This window comes from Vulpes vulpes, chromosome 10 (genome assembly GCF_048418805.1).
Source record: "Vulpes vulpes isolate BD-2025 chromosome 10, VulVul3, whole genome shotgun sequence".
Classification (NCBI taxonomy): Eukaryota; Metazoa; Chordata; class Mammalia; order Carnivora; family Canidae; genus Vulpes; species Vulpes vulpes.
This window is the reverse complement of record NC_132789.1, coordinates 57,879,567-57,898,456: the sequence shown is the minus strand read 5'-3', so window position 1 is coordinate 57,898,456 and position 18,890 is coordinate 57,879,567. Positions and strand designations below refer to the sequence as shown.

The window sequence follows — 18,890 nt, the reverse complement described above, 5'->3', positions numbered from 1 at the left end:
ACTGATGAACTACAAGTAGAACACAAGACAACATGAATGAACATGAAGACACTACACTGAAGCAAGCCCATCACAGAAGGACAATTCTACTTACTTCAGTTATCCAGTCATCAAACTCATAGAAGCAGAGAGTAGAATGATGGTTGCCAGATACCAGCGGGCAACTGGAATGAGGAGTTGCTATTATATCAAGTTTCACGTACAAGATGAGTAAGTTCTAGACATTGGCATACAATACTGTGCCTACAGGTAACAATACTGCATTGTAGACTTAAGAATTTAAGACGGTAGATTTCATATTAAGTGCTCTTACCACAATAGGAATATAAAAAAGAAATTGGAAGAAGTTATGCCTTCTTGAACATTCATGCAGACAGGACAGAAAAAAATAGAAGGAAACTAAGACTCTGGCATCAGAGAAAATGGTATTGAAAATCCAACTCTGCCACTTTCCAGGCATTTAAATCTTTCTTAGGCTCAACCCTCTTATCACTAAAATGGGAATTATAATACTTCTTAGGGTTGCTGTCAGGATTAAAGCATGTATGCAAACACCTGCCAAGGTACCCAGCACACAGCAAGGGAGCAGTATGTATTAGTATTCTTCCTATACAGCATGGAATTTTCCCAAACTTCTTCAAAATGTATAAAAATGCTAGAGCCAGGGCCTCTGAATAAGAATCTAATGTCATGGGGAAGGGGGGGGGGGGGGAATCCAATGTCATAAGGATAATGGACACTCAGACCAAGAAAAGTGAACTGAGTGAAGATAATAAGTAGCACGTAACTGCTGCCTTTATAAACACTTTCAAACAGAGCTTCAGACTGGCCCCAAGTCTTTCCTCTCCAGCCTACCACTCTAACTCTAGCCCATAAATGGTGTAAAGCTGTTCCATATCTGACAGCGGCTCAGCATCCCACATGCAACAGCAGCACACATGATCCGGTCCTGACGCTACTGCTGAGGCCCTATCACCGAGTTGCACCACATCTCAGCAGCAACAGGCCACTGCCGTCATAGGCTGCTGTTCACATAAAAAGGAGGATGGCAGGCAAAAAGTTTGGTTGTTTTGTTGTTGTTGTTTTAACAGCTACGTATCTACAGTTTCCTCCTCTGATAGTCACTGAACACCATGACTGTGTCCAAAACTCCTGCACTGTGCAGGAAAGGAGACAGGAAATGCTCAAGGGCTTCCCTCCTTCCTCCCCTCTGGCCTTCATTACCTCCCACCTGCCAACACAGAGCAAAGCACTACGCTCAGTGCAAACCACACACTGTATTATTCCTGGGTAGGGGGGCTGAATTGGATGTTTTCAAGATATAGTGATGGATACGTGCTTACTAATTTAATGTTGGGTCACCCTTCTCAAATGAGGGATAAGGAAGGAAATCCAAATCCTCCTGAGGAATATGTAGAAGTGACTGCCTTATTATGATCTTAATGAGTTTTTCTCTCTAACAAGGGAATTACCATAGTTACTGCCTTTAACATTTAGGAATGCCCTCTCGGTTCAGTTGGAAGAAAGATGTTCAAATGCAATAATACTTATGAAAATATTAACAACTGTATTATAATAATACATGGGGGTTTTCCTCCCCTGATTAGTTCTAAATATATGTTCTTTAATAAAATGCTAGACAATTATATGTTAACATTGTTTGAGGGAATGACCTTCTATTATGAATAAATGTAACTGAAAATGCTACTATATTCACATAAAATATGAATATGAACTTTGCTCATAGAGAACATATGTTTTTACTTAAAGTCATAATTTCAAGAATGCACACTTCTTATACACATATGCACACTTCTTATACACACATAATTACCTTTCAGAATCTTGGCCTTATATTCTAATTGCTTCACAACAAATTTATCAACAATGTTAATCAAGATGCTACCTATATCTAAACCTAAATGTTGTAAATTTTCAAAACACAATTACATGCATATATTTAAAAAAGAAGGCAAAAAGCATCATCCCAAGACCTCACATTTATATTCCAGAAAATCATGATAAACTGTCAAATAAGTGTTAAATGTTGTTAAAATGTTAGAATTGAGTCATTTGGATCAATGTGGATACATAATTACATATGTCTACATGTTCAGATCAGCATGAATGGTCTCATTAGAAAAAAATGTTTAATTTCACAATGTTGCAAAGCTAGATTTTATCTTTAAAAAGAACTACATACCACTGTATTAAGCCAATTGGCATTGACAAGTTCAAGTCTACAGTCATAAAATGTTACCTTAAATAGGATAGCAGTCCCTTTCAATTCACAAAGACAATAATATGGTCATATCAAATCTATAGTGTCAATAGGTTTATGATCACAAACACTTGATGAGCTGAACATTGTACCTACCCTTCAATAATGCTTGCAGTGTGACAGGGCCTGACGGTTACCATAGTGATCATGAGGCAGCTTCTGATTTATTACCCTGTTCCCCAAGACTGTGATGGCTCTTCGACTATACCTTCAGCAGCAATTTCAGATTTGAGAGCTACACTATGATAAATGTCCACTATCTGAAATATATACTCAACAGAATGTAACCTTGGAGAGCAGTGCTTTAAATGCAAATTGCCAGCTTTGCCTTCCTCTTAGAATATGAAAGAGTGATTCCAAAGCCATGAAAAAGACAGACCTCTGCCCTCTGACACACAGATTCTGATCCTTAGGGACTGTCATTTTCAGGGATACCACCCAGTGAATGCTTAAGCAGTCTGAAATAGAAAATGAGGCAATAAATCCTGCTGAAGCTAGCCCAAGTAGCACATTGATTACAAAAGCAGGCATGCGTCTAAGCAATTAGTGAGACATTCAGCTATGTGGCACCAAATGTTCAACGTATTTAGAAAGTTATCACCACAGGTCAATAGATTATGTCATTTCACCTCAACTAATTGACACAGCTAACGCTTTCACACAGAACCCTGAAAAGAGCATTTAGGGAATGAATCTCATACTCAGGTGTCCATTTGCCAACGCTTTCTAGTTATACCTGCCAAAGGAGGAGTTCTTACTTAAAAAAAAAAAAAAAAAAAAAAACCACCACCAGGTTTTATCTGATTTTTGCTTTAAGAAAACACATCACATGTAATACAGCAATTTGTCACAAGTGTTTGTCATTCGACTAGCTAATACATAGGTAACTGCTGTGGTCACTACACATGTGAATTAACATCCTTGAAAGTTTAGGATATAGATAGTTTCATTCCCTTACATTGTTTCTATCTATTCTTTCATCTGACTACATGGCAATGAAATACTGAGAGAACATGGCCTTTCAAGCTTATCAAGCTCATAAGCATCATACATTAATTTGTGTATTAGCAAGTCCCACGTGGAACCTAGTTATTGATTCTACTGTCTAAATCCCTTGCTCTAACAGGAAGAATATTGCTTTTAGGGATAAATAAAACAATCCCCACCATCACTTATGTTCAGTTCTTAGATCTCGGTTTGCGGGAATCTTTCACAAGGACGAAAATTCACACAGTATTTTTTCAGCACAAATGAAAATCAGGTTCCTTTTTGCAGGACTAGTATTAAAGCATAACCACCATGACAGGGCGAGCTCTTCCTGACTCACAAAACTCAGGAATGGGATGTACTTTCCACTTGCTACTTCGTTGATTCATCAAATCTCTACAATTCCTGTCTGAGCAGTACTTTAATGGGGTCCCCATATATCACTGCTAACTTACAGACTTACTTGATACTACCTTTTGTTTACTGGTGAATGGGATGGAGAAGATCAAATAAGACAAAAGACTTTTCTTTTTTAATAACTGGAACAGAAATATTTGCAGAATAGTTTAAGGAAGTATTTTCAAATTTCATATCCTTTATCCCTGTCAAGTACTTAGAGGGGAAGGGGAAGAGGGACAGAAATGGATTACTTCAGTGATCTGATTTTTGTACTTAACATTTAACGTTTTAATGAAAACTACCTAACTACCCGCTATGCCTCCAGTTCCTCATAGAAAATGGTTACATATCAACAGGCAAAACAAGCTATTTATCTGACTCTGATCTGTGTTCCCACAACTAGGACTTCACAGATACCTTGTAGGACTAACCACTTTGTGATTAGTATCTTTGTATTTCAAATCAGATACATAAGACAGAGAATTCATATTCTAAGGTATTAACAAGTCACAGATATAAGCATTCAGAATAGGATATTTCATTAGTTTAAAAAACTGTATACATAAGTTTGATAATAAGAAGTCCCAAAGTTAGGGGTGCCTGGGTGGCTCAGCGGGTGAGCACCTGCCTTCCACTCAGAGCGTGATCCTGGGGTCCTGGGATTGAGTCCCGAATCAGGCTCCCTGCATGGAGCCTGCTTCTCCCTCTGCCTGTGTCTCTGCCTCTCTCTCTGTGTGTATCTCATGAATAAATAAATAAAACCTAAAAAAAAAAAAAAAAGTCCCAAAGTTAGAAATTTTGATATGCCTCACAGCACTTCTACTGTGGAACAGGAATAAGTTAGGCAAATACGTAATTTGTAAGCTGGCTTAACTTGTGCAAACAGTGAACTAATATTTTCTTACAGGTCTCTACTCTGCTAATGTCCTTAAAGTTAGGGCTTCAGCCCCAACATTCTCAGAACCTGGTCATCCAAACCCACTTTATGGGTCCCAATCCTCATCACTAACATAGCAGCTCCACCTTCACACCCAAAACCAGAAAACAAGGAAAATACAAATGTTTTATTCAGCACCTCTTTATGCTGTTCTCATTTCCTTTTACCACATGTACGGCCTTGAGTATAGTGAAGACATGTGATTAAAAGTATCCTGGAAGGCAAATCTACCAATCCCTTCCTGTTACTTAATTCTGAATCAATTAGATCATCACCTATCCAGACCCAGTGCTAGAAAAGAAAAAAAGGCCAAAAAAAAAAAAATTGTTGACTGAGGTCCCCAGTCTTCAACACATTCTGTTTCAGCAGCTCCTGTGAATCCTAGCACTTTACTTTTCTTACCTACATAGCCCACTAGGAGTTAACGATTGTCAGCCAGGCAAGAGTCATTCTGGCCCAGAGGTCAGCAATCTTATTAAATCCCTATGCCACCACTGGGACATAGTAATGCCCACACTGCTCCGTGCAAGGCAGGGGGAAAAATGATTGAAGAGGGACTTAGAAAAGCCAGAGGGAAAATGAAAGGAGAATAGAAACTAGATGATAGCAAGTGGTAGAGAGAAAACACCAAATACTTCCACACCTAGGCTGTTCTTATCCTTCTTCTAAGAATTCACCAATCAAAGAGGCATTTGGTGTAATTAAATAAATATCACAACGGGGAAACTCCTCTAAAACAACCTTACATTTTTGTAATCGATGTCATTCTACTGTGAATACACTGTCCACACCCAGAAGTACTGGTGTAGTCATCCTCTGGCATTTTGCAGACAAGTGTTAAAAGTCTGCAAGTACAAAACATATTGACATTTATTTTTATAATGGCAATGCTCCAAAATAGAATGAATCATTTTTCATTTTAACAAACAGAATTGGGCTGGAGCAAATGCATGGGATATAGCTTCTCATTTTTAATCTCATTTATGTATGCTAAATAGATTATTAAACAATCTTTCTGGCATTAAGTCTCAGCTATGCAATTTCAGATTTATGTCCATTCTGTTTGTAAATGTTTATATTTGAAGGAAAACTCACGATCATTGAATTGTTGTAAAGATCACAATAGTAGGGGTACCTGGCTGGCTCAGTGACTTAAGTGGCTGCCTGCGGCTCAGGTCATGGTCCCGGAACTCTGGGACTGAGCCCCATGTTGGGCTCCCTGCTCAGCGGGAAGTCTGGAGTCTGCTTCTCCCTCTCCCTCTGCCTCCCCGTACCCATCCCTACTCATGCACTCATGCATGTGTGCCCTCTCTCTCTCTCAAATAAATAAATAAAATCTTAAAAAAAAAAAAAAGATCACATTAGCTGATCCAGAGGCCCAGTGACCATTTTCAACACACTACAAATATAAGAAAAGGGATATTTGCTTCATTGTTTAAAGTTTTTACTTCACGACATACAACTTCACTTATTTCAAGAGGAAGCCCCTATTACTACTCTATGCCCATGCTGTCCATGATTTAATTGCATATTAACAGAAGAGATGTAACCAACGTAAAGATATAAGATAGTAAGGGGGTCCAGTGATGGAATGTGAGAAGGAGCTGAAAGCTTGTAGTTATCCAATCTGAGAAGCTGACAACTCAAGAAGGGAGATACATGTGATGGGAATTAGACAAGCTCTTGGTGGCTCCAGGTATCACAGAGTAACAATGGGTAAGAGGTTTAGGCAGAGGACAATAAAAATAAGGGAAATTTTTATTCTGAAAAAAAATAAGCATTATTTAAAGATAGAAAAAGCTTTGTACATTGGTAGAGAAGGATAATCTAGAAAGAACACCTGAGAAGAAGGTGACAGAAAAAATTTAAGCTTAAGAAAAATAACTCCATAACATCTCAGGTCTTTCTGGACCAGATAGACTACGCTTAGTCGCTGGAAATATCATTAGCCAAGAATAGAAAAATGATATACTCTCCTCTGACACACCCTAAGGACTAATTAGCTACCCCGTTATTACTTGCTGCCAGTGCCAACTGGTCAACTACAGAAGTTATTAATTAATACTTATTTCCTTTTTTTACAGAAATACGGTTTTAATCAAAATAGGGCTAAGCAAATGAACAAACCAAATGCTCTCAACATTCAATATGGCACCAAACACAAGCTCAAATGTTTCATATCCCTTTCCTTCTCCATATCCTGAGGCCATTTTCCACTGGCAGAAAAGATGGAACAGAAACAGAATAAACGCAACAGAAGAACAGCCTCTGATCTCTCAAATCAGCAACAAGCCACTTTGGTGCCCCTTTGGCTAACATCACAAGTCGCTTTAATATCATGTAATTTTCTGCAGTTCCCATATAAACAATCCTTGAAGTGGGGCAAAGGGGAAAGTGCTTGAGGAACTGGTCTTTCCTCACTGGTGTCACCGTCCTGTGACAATTTCTGAATATTCTACTAAGTAACATGCATGATACGCATTTGTTAGCTGTTCCATGGTGGAGAAGCTGGACTACATGTAGCTTTAAGTTCCCTTCCAAACCTAAGAGTCTATAAGCTCATACAAATTGGAAACTAAAGCTGAATTAAACTGTAAATAATATACAAAATCTGAAGAATTTTGAAATACTGGTTTTTCCCTCTCCCTGGGAAAGCAGAAATTGTTATAATTATTTATTTATTCATTATTTATGGACCACCTACTATTCAATATTTATGGAGTACCTGGACATTATTCCAGAAACCGAGCATGTAGAAATAAACTCAAGAAAGCCACTGCCCTCAGAAGCTTATATTCTAGTGACACATTTAAACAGTTCTTAAAGTACTTGACCCATGAAAAACTTAAACCATTTTAAACATTCATTTATAAAAGCCACACAATGTATATACTTCATGTAAAATATGATCTCAGAAGTTGGAAAAAACAGAATTATATGGAAAGTTAATAGATTATACATTAGATGGATCAAAAAACATATAAGGAAATACTAAAAAGCTAAAGAACATCATTCTGAAGTCCAGATGTATGGCCCCATAAGGCACAGATCATGTGATCTATGGGATCCACTCCCTATGAATGCTTTTCTGTTTATTATAAGCTTTTAGTCATCAGGTAAGCATTGGATACCTAATATATTCATTCTACCATTTATTCATTCTGCTTATTATGTGTAAGTTACTAGGAGGGGGAGAGATCTTCCTTATCTTTTATATATAAAAGACAAGAACCCATGTTCAAGAAGCTCAGTATACTAGCCAAGTTTAAACAAATATACAAATTCAAAAATCATAATACAGTAAAAATAAATTACCATAAGAAAGTTTGATAGTACTGGGTAGTACAAACTGCTGGAAAGAAAAGTGAGAGGCAGATTTTGGAGAGCCCTGAATAGCAGCAGGCTAAGACAGAGCTCAGTAGTATTCAAGGTGTAGGTCGGAGGTCTGCATCAGAACCCAGGGCAGAGAATGAGAGATCAGAGCCCCAGACCTCACCATCCACACACAGGGCCAGGTAATGCCAGCAGAGCTCAATAGGGAATTTCCCAAAGAAAGGCAGAATGTGGATCCCAGTACCAGCATTAAACAGCAAGTCTAGATACAGGCCATAGTCAGGGAGGATGAGGGCAGGCAGGGCCTGGATCCTGTAAGATGGGGCAAAGAACCATTACTGAGTCCCCAGTATGATAAGAATATACACTCAGCTAGCTACTGGGTTCAGAGTCTGTTCACTGGAGAACCTAGTAAACAGAACTCAGCCACTGTAAACAGCAGGACCAGTATCATGATTAATTTTATGCTAAGCCAATCAAGATAATTGCCTAGGTTTCTGAAATTCCCTCTAAGAGATTCCCCTCAGTGACTAGGCTGAATATAATCCTACAAACAAGAGCTGAGGAGTCCCAGCTATGGAACGGAGATTGGAATTAGAGGAAGCCAGGGTCCAGGGGTGTCATGTCAGCTGTCCTGAAAGAACTCATCTTCTAATAAGTTGAAGGATAAAACTACTATACTATATGTGGAACATAACAAATACAAGGAGATAGAATTTCTCCCCAAGAACTGTGTAATTTAAATTCATATGAAATTCAGAGCAAAACTCATCTATATTTTCCTTTTTTTTTTTTTAAGATTTTTATTTATTTGAGAGAGAGAGAGCCAGAGAGAGAACAGAGGCAGGTGGAGGAGCAGAGGGAAAGGGAGAAACAGGCTCCCCGCTGAGCAGGGAGCCCAATGTGGGGCTTGATTCCAGGTCTTGGGATCATGACAAGAGCCAAAGGCAGACGCATAACCGACTGAGCCACCCTGGTGCCACAATATTCTCCTTTAAAATATGCAGTCTTGGAGAATTACCAGAAGATTTGTGGTCTTGCTAACTAAGAAAAGAATATGTATTTATCTCATGGAGAAAATAATTTAAACTAGTAAAGAAAAAAATGACCATGAGCAAGTAACTTAGTATCACCAAACCTTCTACAAATTAAACAGAATAGGGTCATTGTGAGCATTAAATGAGATAATAAGGAAAGAGCTCATTCATATACATATTAGCCTAGCTCTTACAAGTGTATTTGATTGAGTATTCTGTGCCAAATGCAAAATGTACTATGTTATAATTAAAAAGGAATGTAAAATAAAGAATACATTGTAATAGGGAAGAAAAGAAAAAAGTGCCGATTAAGATGCACCACCACTAAGATACATCCTGATTTAAGAGATCTTAAAATGTGGAAAAATAGGTTTCAGCATTAAAGAAAAATTATACTAACTAAAAGTAATTAAATTAACAGCTTCTTTTAAATTCAGGACCACACCTGAAGGGAAATTATCCCTGCTAGTATGCTAGCAGTGAGATTAACTCCATCATTACCTTAATCACAGGACACAACTACAGCAGGATGCAATGTCAATTTCAGCAGCACATAAACTGCCATACTGGCCTTGAACGGGACCTCGGGAGAGTAACCTTCTTGATAAGATTCTGATTTTGTACCTTCTCTGATTCCCCTTCCCCTAAGAGACAATTACTCCCATAACAATCTGCACATGTGTTTGTTTTCCTTCCAGTTAAGAAACTATGGGTGCTTTAAAAGCTTTTAAGGGCAAAATTATCTTACTGACTTCTGAATCCTAGCTTTGTATCTGTCTGAAGAATGGCTAATGTAGGACTCCTTACGACATCTGAAACAACCAACACAATCAACTTATGACGACCATCAAGACATATCTGTAAAAGGTAGAAGGTAAGCAGGACACAAGATCTGCAAATAACCTAATTCACATTTTTCAACCCCAGCTGCTATGAACTGAACTGTCCCCTTCAAAATCCATATATCGAAGCCCTAACCCTCAACATTTGGAAATGGGACCTATGGAAGGTAATTAAGGTTAGATAAGTCATGCGGGCGACACCTCATGTCAGGATTAGTGGCTTTTTTTTTTTTAAGATTTTATTTATTTATTCATGACAGACAGAGAGAGAGGGGCAGAGATACAGGCAGAGGGAGAAGCAGGCTCCCTGCAGGGAGCCCCATGCGGGACTCGATCCCGGGACTCCAGGATCATGACCTGAGCCAAAGGCAGATGCTCAACCACTGAACCACCCAGGCGCCCCGGGTAGGTGGCTTTATAAGAAGGAAAGAGTACCCTCCTCCATGTCAGGACACAGGGAAAAGGCAGCTGTCTGCAAAAAGAGGGTGTTCACCAGGAACAGAATCCCTGGATTCCCTGATCTTAGACTTCACCTGGACTGCCTACCTCCAGGACTGTAAGAAATAAGTTCTTGTTGCATAAGCTAACCAGTCTGTGTTATGGCAGCCCAAGTAGGCTAATGTACTAGTTTTACCCTAAACATATCCTATCAAAGAACTATTCACTAGTATTATCAACAGAGTTAAGAATAAACTGATCTCCTAACTTATTCAACTACAAGTAACCGATCTGAAACAAGGATGAAACTCTAAAGACATGAAGAGAAAGAAAATACTTGCAGGATAAAACCTTAGACAAAAAAAATCAAATATGAGTCAGGATTGGCCCTTTCTCCTTTGATTGACAGCATAAAGGTAAACAGGTATGTTTCACATTTAAGCTGGATTTCAAACATGCATCAGGTCATTGGGTAGGGACATATCAAAATTAAGATATTATTAACAACTATAAAATACCTCAGTAATACAGTCAGGCCATAACATAAAGTGAACACAAAGTAGCCATGGTCTCCCTAACAAGCAAAAAACAAGAGTCTGAAATCTGCTATGGTGTACATTTGAAGATGGGGCTATATAGAGGAGAAGTCCTGAGTTATTGTTACTACAAATAGGAATCTCCAAGAGGTTTCTTACTGTCTGTGTTGATAACTACCACAATTACAATTCTCATATCCTGTGTGCTTACCATGTGCCAGGTACTGTGTACTATGTTAAACACTCTTTAAAATATATTATCTCATTTAATTCTCACCACAATCTTTCACTCCTCATTTCTAATATGTTACCAAGTCTTTAGAATCATAGCACCTAAATTTCTCATTAGCCATCTCCTCCCTTTCAGTTTCCCCTGCCAGGACCTTAATTTAGGTGCTCATCCCCTTTAACATAAAGTGCTCGAGGGCCTGGGTGGCTCAGTAGGTTAAGCATTTGACTCTTGGTTTCAGCTGAGATCATAATCTCAAAGTCCTGAAACTGAGACTGGCCCTGTGCTCAGCATGAGGTCCACTTGAGATTCTCTCTCCCTCTTCCCCTCCTGCTCATGCTCCTTCTCTCAAAAAAATCTAAAAAAAAAAAAAAAAAAAATCTTTCAAAGAAAGTGCTTAACAGCAACTTCATTACCAAACTCCTACTCTCACGCCTCAACCCTCTTCATACTCATCCCCCAAACTTATCTTTATAAAAGGCAAGCCTATTGCTATCTCCCCAAGGCCAGAGATTCTAAATCCTTAGCACAGCATGTGAGACCCTGCTTTATATGGTCCCTGTCTATCTTTGGAGATATAAACTATTGCCCCTTCCAACCATGTGCTCGAGGCTCCAATAATCCAACACAATTGTAGTACCCTACACATGCCATCCTGCCTCACCTCTCCATGCCTCCTGAAAACTTACAAATCCTACAAGACTCAACTCAAACATCTCTTCTGAAAACTTTTATGATCCTCAGCCACCCCCCAGCAACCACCACCCAACAAGAAATGACAATCAAAAAGTAGGCATTTTCTTTTAATGCCCCCAGAGTGCTTACCCTTTCTATGGAAGTCATTTGGAGAGTGTGGGGTATTGAAAAGGAGAGGCTGGATGCCCACACAAACGGCATCCTTTAAACTTTGACTTTCACCACAATCCAGGGTATGGTTCTTATTAACTCAATTCTAACAGTGACACCCCCCCCCCAAAAAAAAGTGTTGATCAGACTGAAAAAGCTAAATCATACTCATACTATCCAAAGATTAAATGACATACAGAGATTTAATGACATACATACAAAGATTTAATGACCTACATTAGATACCTTATCACAGACAGCATCTAATCAGGACTGAAAAAAAAAAATAAAAATAAAGCATGAAATGACAGTGTAATAAATTTCTTCTTTATTATATCTAACTGACTGTCATTGGGTTCTGATCCTATTCATGCCCACAGCAGGTCTTATTTTTATAGCTTCATTGAAGCAACATAGATGATTTCTTTGTCTACCCTGCCTTGGGAGATAATTTTCAAAAAGCCCAATCCTTAGATCGCTTTTCTTTCTCATTTTAATTGTCATAAAGACATACTTTCACCATATCATGCCAGGAAATGAGTAACCCTGCTAACAGCACCTAAAAAAAATATGCAAACTACTAACATTCCTGAAGCCAAGAAAGATTTTTAACACATTGTCTGTCCTTTATCTGATTTCCCTCCCTCCTAAAAATAAAACTTGAGTGACTGTATCAGGAAGTATGATTTTGACGGGTAAATATATATGTTCTTATGTATGTTCCACTTTACTCCAGCTCTTTCAAATTTCTTCCAAGAAATTATATACTCCTATGAAACTAGTTATTATATTTATTGAAAATAAACAAAGTCAGCATTTCAGCACTCACACACGAGTGGCTATTTCTTTTCCCTGAGCTGTGTATAATATCCAAATATTTCAAAACATCTTGGGTTAACACTTTGGGTTATTATCTGTTGATTGCTACTAGTTCCAATTTTGTACCACCAAAGGAGAAAGGACTTGAAAATTTTATTTTTTTTTTAAGATTTTATCTATTTATTCATGAGAGAGACAGAGAGAGAGAGAGGCAGAGACACAGGTAGAGGGAGAAGCAGGCTCCATACAGGGAGCCTGATGTGGGACTCATCCCAGGATCCTGGGATCACGCCCTGAGCCGAAGGCAGACGCTCAACCGCTGAGCCACTCAGGCATCCTGACTTGAAAATTTTAACTGAAAGTGTACATTTGGGTGCTCTCTTAGGTTACCCTAGCATACAATTCTCTTGGCTAACAACATAGTGCTGAATAAATCCAACCCACCTTGCTTATAGTTAGAACCACAGCCATTTTTCTAACCAAAATGTAAATGTAAAAATCAACTACCAATAAATGCCAGACAACGCTGCTTGTCAAAAAATAATAATAATAATAAAAGATTTGTTTTAAAGAACAAAGAAAGAGGCACATTAAATTCTAACAAACGGGACACAAGGAAGCTCCATCAGATAGAGAGTGACAATTGCCTCACTATCATGGTGTGGCACTGTCATTTGGATAATGTGAACCAGGGGTAGACAACACAGTACACAAAAGCTGTTCTGAATTAGAAAAGCTACTGACTCTGCTGAATCACATACAATACACTTACCACTAGCACTCATGGGATTGTGGTCAAATATCCAACAAGCCAGCTGGGCCAGAAATGGATCTCAGAACATCTACGAGGTAAACAGTAGTCAACAACTTTGTTCCTCCATATCCAATAACTCAAATATGCTTTCTTCCAACTCTTTTGGACTAGAAGAAAAAAATTCACACCAGATAATACCTTGGATAGGCATGTATTCTGAAAATCATCCTAAAAATTCCATTCCTCAGTAAAAGCTATCTCGAACAGTGAACGTGTTAGAGAATCAACAAGAAGGAAGACACACATCTTTCCACCTTGCCTCTTCAAGATGGGATGCCATTAAGAGGGGTTTCACAGCTCTGTGCTAAATACTTTTGCTTAGTTCAATTACTTAAAATTACTCATAACAAAACAAGGAAATGCATTTCTAGGAAGTCAAGTTCTATAGCGAGTCTTCTTACTTGGTAATACTGAGTAAGTCCTATTTCTAGACATGAGTTTTTTGCATCTTTAAAGGAAGAGATGTATTAACTAATTTATTCTAAGATTCTCTCCAACGTACACAGAGAGCTAAGAATTTATTATTAAGCACTGGTTGCCATATCTTTAAGTGAAATAATTAGGATAAAATTACAGATTTCAGTGTATGTATCATTACCTGTTTCTCAGAGGACTGAACCATAGCCATCCCCCAAAAATGGTCAGTACTTTGCCTTAAATTCTCCAAAGAAGACTTCATAACCTTCCTTCATAACCTTCATAAGAATGAACTCACATATTTAGAGAAAGAATAGCTGAACAGAATGTTGCACAAATTGCTGAAAATCAATGCATATGTGGAATCCTGAAAGGCACAAACCACAAGAAAGGCCATTTTAAACATTTGAGGAGGGAAGCAGACAACACATCAGCTCATAATGAAGAATAAAAGTACCGAATCTGTCCCATAGCTGAATCACTAGAGATATGGTTAGGAACAGAAGGTGAAATCCTGGCTTCAGTTTCCTCTTTATCATTATTACTCTAAAGCACCATTTCCCAGTGTTCTAGGAGATATTCACAGATGCTCTGTTGGAAAGGGGGTCCCCTCAGCCCCCGTGGCTGAATAAAACAGTTAATTAAATAGGTTTCTCTGCTGCTGGACCTTTCAGAGCCTTGGAATGTGAATATAGATTCTGCATCTCCCAGAGAGGAATAAAGAATGCATCATTACCCTTTCTTTTCCTCTCCACCTCCCCAAGGAATACCTATTAATCCTTCCTGAAACAGAGAGCACTCTCCTACCTACTAGAATACAGAACAAAATCCCTATGTCTGCTTCCTCTCAAATTCCCATCAGCCCATCTATGCAAAATTTCCCTTATGTAAAATATAAATTCTGCTACAGGTTACTGATTATCAAGCAATACTAGGCATTAATGGTTTAGTGCATATAAAATGCTTAAATGAAAATAATGAATCCTCTCTTTGACTGAATTGCCCACACCTTTTCCAGAGTACGTCAAATTTACTGCATAAAGAATGAGATTAAATTTAACATTATTTCGAGTTCTTTTTTTTTCTTTTTGGCAGATGACAGAAATACACTGCTATGATACTATGATAGTCTGCTCTAAGAATATGGGCCCAACCATCTACTTATATCTCTCCTTACCTCCACACCTATGATTTCATGATAAAATAGCTCAGGAATATAAAAGCAATACAATCATGGTGTTACTCCAGCAGCTTCTCTTTATACAACCTGCAGCTTAAGAGAAGGTCAGCGACATAAAAAAAAAAAAAAAGAGGGGGGACGACTTTGAAATGTCATGAAACAGAGCTGTTTATCAATATGCCTGACAAGAATAAGGTGAGAGCCCATTTCAGCTGGCCAGAATGACTGCTGTACACCACACTCTGAGGCAGTAAGCCAAGACAGAATGAGTATTACCAAGTTGTTATGGTAACTAAATTGTGGCTGGTTCCATAAAACATTAGCTTTCCATTGCAGAGACAGTGTTTAAAATTCAATGTAAGTCAGGGTCTCTGCTCCAAATGAGAGAGCAGTGGTCACCTCGACCTAGGATAAGCCAATCTGAGAACTCCACTTGAAGAGAACAGAGCAGCAGCCACATACCAGGGTAGCTCAGCTGCACCAGGCCAAAGGCCGTCGCCCATTAACTGTCAACATCACAACATCATGACCCAAGTGACAACCCGCTCCACCTGACTTCACTGATAAATAAGCACGATCTGGAATGGGAAACCAAACAAACAAACAAAACAAAGATCATGGAAACCACAGCTGAAGGCAAAAATCTCGGTAGGACAAGGGTCCGATATCAGCACATGAAGAAGAACATTTCACACTGAGGTTTTGGGATCCAAGAGATTCAGTTTGAATATTGACCCTGTTTACAAACTACCTGTATGAGCCAGAGGAAACACCCTCTTTTCACTTAGGCCTGCCTGTACTGAAAATGTAATAAATGTGGAATGGTATCATGGGTAAGAGTATGAACACTGGCATCAAACAGCCTGGACTGCAATCCTGTCTGCTGCCAAATGGCTGCAGGACTCTAGATAAGTCACTCAACCTCCCCAAGCCTCAATGCCTTCCCAAAAAATACCAACCTCCTCCAGTTGTGCTGAAGGTTAAGTTAAAACCTTTCTCCTGACTGGAACAGAGTGGGCACTTAATACGTGTAAAGTACTGCCATGGTCTGGCGGCAGGAGCCATTACTACCTAGGAGAGACAGTAAAATGGGCCCCCAACTATGGCTACATCCTAATCCCTGGAACCTGTAGACATGTTCTTTTCCGTGTCAAAGGGACTTTGCTGATGTTATTTAATAAAGGATCTTGAGATGGGAAGATTATCCAGGCAGACACAATGTAGTCCTCGGGGAAAAAGGGGGAAGGAGAATCAGAATGAGAGAAAAAGAGGTGAGGACATATCCAGAGGACAGAGGAGAGTTCTGAAGATGACCTACTGCTGGCTTGGAAGACGGAGGAACATGGTCCACAAGTCGAGGAACATGGGCAGCCTCCCAAAGCTGGGAAAGGCAAGGAAGCAGACTCTCTCCCCTAGAGCCTCCAGGAGGAGCACAGCCCTGATGACACCTTAATTTTTAGGACTTTTGTCCTAACTATAAGAAATTTGTGACCTTTTAAATTTATAATTATATCAAATTTATTATAGTTGTTTTAAGCTACTATATTGCTGGCGATGTTACAGCAGCAATAGGATACTAATAACTACCTTATCAATATGTCAAATGGAAAAGTATGTGAAAAAAACATGGCACACAGTTGGCACAGAATAAAAGATGGTTGTTGAGTCATTTTCGAGAGACGCCAGTCACTAGGGAGACCTCATGCCTCTCCGAGAAACCAGTCATGCACCCTTCCACTGCAGCCAACGTCTGTCACCTCTAGCAACCTGGGGACCTCCTACCACATAGCGAACAGTTATAGATAGAGATCATCCTCTAGCCATTCATTCTCAGATAATTGCACCTGAAATAGTCCACACAACTGAATGAACCAGAAAGGGAGGGACCATCAACAAAAAAGCAGCTCAATTCCAAAGATGAGCAAACCTACACAGGAATATCATTAGCCCAAGGCACTCTTGTAACTTAAAGCAGAAAAAGAAAAACATAGTGCATTAAAAAGAAATAACAACAACAAAAAAAAATGTCTACTTGCCTTAGGTCAGGTCTACGACCACAGAAACTACGAATCTGACTGCATCCGTAAGAAGAAGCCTCCCAATGGTAACGGAGAAGGAATGAGACACAAAAATGCCAAGAGCCTGCCCCAGTCAATAATGAGGGAAAACAAACACAGGAGTGATCAGAAGGTGGTTTCCCCTCCCTTTTGTTACAGCTAACATCTAGTGTGAATCGAGTATTGCGTTCACTCTTGGCAGCACCGCTGCTAGTACATCAGTGACATAGCAGCGGAGGGGAGGGTTGACTTCATCCCCCTCCCTCTGCAAGGATCTTGGATTCCTGCTGCCTGGATGTTACGGGCCTGCCGGAGAGGCAGCTTTAATTGAGAGAACTGTCCAGACACAGCAATTAGGGTGATCTTTGCAACGACACTCCAGATCATGTGCAGGAAGATGGATGGGATGTCTGCAATAAAGAGACTGGGAAGGGAAGAGAATACAGCAGAAAAACAAGGAGACAGAGAACAAACGATAGAATTAATTGATTAGTTGCACTGGGGAAATTAGTAGGCAAGTCCAGGTTATTACTTTCTTGTGTACCTTCACATACCTCCCAGAAAATAGCCCTACCTGTACACTGTGTGGAACCCGGGGCCTTGGCACTAGAACGTTCTACGTCAGGACTGTTGGAGGGTCAGGAAAGAGCCCAGTCCCTTTCCTAGGCACAAAAAAGAACCTCTCACTTAATATTTGTTTTTAAAGGGCTTTATGTACATCTCTATCCCTAAAATTACATTTTGAAGGTGCAGGTCTTTCAAACAAACAATAAAAAGTTTCGAAGGAAACAAAATGTGCCCATGCTCCTACGACCAAGAGAGGCTATCAGGAGTCAAGGGAAAGCACAGAGGTGATGACGAAGCCCAAAAGGAATACTCCACTGCCTTCGGGGACATTACATCCTTTTTCTTCAGTTAGGATTTGCATGGGCCCGATACCAACAATGCACATTTGCCTGACATCTTCAGGACAAGAAGATGCGGCACAGGAATCCAGTGAAGGGTAAATGATGGGTGGAATACACTGATGGAATGTCAGTTTTCAAACTGCCTCAGCGATCCCGTGGGACCGATAGGTGGGGTGTGCTTGGGTGGGAGGGTGGGGAACTGGAACCCTGCCCCCGCCCAGGCTTCAACTTGAACTTGCCTTTTATTTGTTTTACGCTTGGGCTTCTTTAAGGAAAAAAATTCTTAAAAACATCTAACCTGATCCAAACATCTCCTTTCACCAACAAACGAAAATACTGAAGAGAGGGTAACTGGTTTGCCCAGGATGGCCCAGGTTTATGCCTGATGACTCACTGTAATTTTGAAAAGTACCTCCACAAAGAACAATAAATTATGTGGTCACCCACATTAGAAAGGTTATAGGTCTGCCTGAGAGACCTCCACATTTTCATGTGGTGCAGCCAGTATCTGATCATCTCCTAAGATTCTTCCTCCCATACACTGCAATTCTCTTAACAAATAAATCACATTTTTATTTGCTTTTTGTTTTTATTTCTTTCATCAACAGGAGAAATAATTCCATTATAACGTAGTAACAGTCATAGAAAGAATTTAAATGGTCACTGCACATTTTTCCTTATTTTACACCACATGGATTCTTTGCCTTGGATGTTAATCAAACACCATAGAGCCTGCTTGTATGGTCCTTTTGAAAAATCAGACTGATTTTTTTTCCAGTACAATTAGGACTTAAACTAAGCAATAAAAACTGTCTGAGGGGCAGCCCAGG

The 18,890-nt window shown here is 39.4% G+C and overlaps 1 protein-coding gene and 1 long non-coding RNA gene across 2 annotated transcripts in view; both read right to left on the bottom strand.

Annotated features, from left to right (window-relative positions):
- LOC140594217 (uncharacterized) overlaps nt 1–13,584 on the bottom strand; it is a 42,803-nt gene extending 29,219 nt beyond the window's left edge. The window contains exon 1 of the long non-coding RNA XR_011994882.1: nt 13,457–13,584. This is a non-coding gene — a long non-coding RNA (uncharacterized lncRNA). The remainder of the gene's footprint in view (nt 1–13,456) is intronic.
- Nucleotides 1–18,890, bottom strand: part of LOC140594104 (uncharacterized) — a 236,750-nt gene that overhangs the window by 197,245 nt on the left and 20,615 nt on the right. The gene's annotated exons all lie outside the window — the stretch shown is intronic.